This window comes from Vulpes lagopus, chromosome 6 (genome assembly GCF_018345385.1).
Source record: "Vulpes lagopus strain Blue_001 chromosome 6, ASM1834538v1, whole genome shotgun sequence".
Classification (NCBI taxonomy): domain Eukaryota; kingdom Metazoa; phylum Chordata; class Mammalia; order Carnivora; family Canidae; genus Vulpes; species Vulpes lagopus.
Window position 1 is genome coordinate 55002266 of NC_054829.1, and position 2002 is coordinate 55004267.

The window sequence follows — 2002 nt, forward strand, 5'->3', positions numbered from 1 at the left end:
AAACAATATTGTTTTTGGTTTTGGAGAAGAGTCATTTTGTATAAAGTGAAAATAAGAGAAATCTATGAAATTTACTTATAGGATAACATTCAACAAACTTAGTTCAATAGAATCTGCATAGTTTTTTTTTTAAGACTCTCCTTTGTATATATTGAAATTTTCATCAAAGTCTCATTTTTTTTTCAGCTACAGATTTTTATTAGATGAAGGATGTCTTAGGTTAGCTCAAAGGAAAGTGGTGACAATCGGCAAGCACTCCTCCATACAAGAAAGGAAGCATTCTTGGCTAATGGGGATGGGTAGTTATGATATCTAAAGGTCAGTGTCTTCTGCTTAACTTTGGCCACCCAGGAAGATCTTCCCCTTGGCACTCAACATCACCAGTCCTGACATGAAAGGGTCTGCAATGAGCTAGTTCACTTGGCCAACAGTTCTTCCAGTTCTGGCCGAGCTTTGAATCTTCCCTTGAAGTCTTCTTCAGTGTGTTCCTTCACTGACAATCTGACTCCTTCAGGAAGATTGCTTTGGATTATTTCCAAGAAAATCTCTGCAAATGAAGCACTCAAACCACTGATCTGAGCCACTCGTTCATGAGTGGTAAGAACTGAGTCCAGGAGCATTTTGTTACGTTGGTCCTGCAGCCGCAACACTTCCATGGTTTTGGTGAGCATTGCATGACTTTCCTCAACTTTAATGGATAGATGGTTGCAGAGGTGGTGAACATACTGGACTCTCTGCCAGGGCCATGTCATATGCAGTCAGGTGAATGTTTAAAACTCCATATTCATAATTTGACCCCAAATTAATGGGTCTCACTTCTACTTTTCCCTTCTTCTTCTTGGGCTCCTGTGCTTTAACTAGGTGCTTGTATCTTCCAATGCCATGGGTAGGCTTTGACTTGTAGTGCCGACTGGTATTGAGCAGAATGCCACCTGCAGAACAGATGGGATTTTCTCCTGAAGTCCTGAGCCTATATATAAAATGTGTCAGGTGGTGATACCTTAAGAGAAAAAAAGGCTTGCTTAAAAATGGTATCGGTCTTCAGACACCGCATCTTTCCCAGAGCTCCGTTCATCCTTTGCTGCTGTGGCCGGGAACTGTTTTTTTCCAAAGCCTCATTTTTGTGTTATGTTTGTAAGTGGTCATTTTCAATAGCTTGAATAGTTCTCTCTTTATTCATTAAAATGAATAAAGCTGATTTTGATAAGAAAAAAACCTTGAGGGGGATCCCTTGGTGGCTCAGCGGTTTAGTGCCTGCCTTTGGCCCAGGGCGTGATCCTGGAGTCCCGGGATCGAGTCCCACATCGGGCTCCTGGCATGGAGCCTGCTTCTCCCTCTGCCTGTGTCTCTGCCTGTCTCTCTCTGTGTCTATCATGAATAAATAAATAAAATATCTTAAAAAAAAAAAGAAAAAAACCTTGAGTTTAGACTTCATATATTCACATAATATTTAGAATCAACTACTGGATAAATTATTGCCTTCTGTATAACAAACTACTTCAAAGTTAGTAGCTTAAATCAGCCCTTTTACTGCTTATGGTTCTGTGTGTGGGTTAGGAACCATGAAGACCTTCTCAGAGTTGGTTTGTCTCTTCCTGTGGTGTTAAGCCAGCTCAGCTGGACTGTAGGATCCAATATGGCTTTACTCACATATGTCATTATTGCTAAGGGGGGACTAAAAGTCTGAAAACTGTCTAGTCTTCTTTGTAGTCTCACAGTTTTCAAGGTCTGTCCATGTCTTCACACTGTAGTGGGGTGGGGAGTCAAAGTTTTTTACATGGCGACTCAGGTTCCAAGGGACCTAAGACACTTTATTACTTAAAGTAAGTCACAAGGATAGCAAAGCACATCAGAGAAAACGTAATAGATCCATCTCTCAATAGGAGGTGCAGCATGTGGATATAGAAAAGGAAGGAATTATTGGTAGCAATCTTTGTAAACAATCTGTCACAGCTACCAAATCCTATACTGTATTCCGCATAAACTGTTCATTTTTTGTCCC

General features: G+C 40.7%; 1 pseudogene; it reads right to left on the minus strand.

Annotated features, from left to right (window-relative positions):
• Window positions 1–416: 416 nt before the first annotated feature.
• LOC121492411 lies at window positions 417–1075 on the minus strand (annotated as a pseudogene).
• Window positions 1076–2002: the final 927 nt, after the last annotated feature.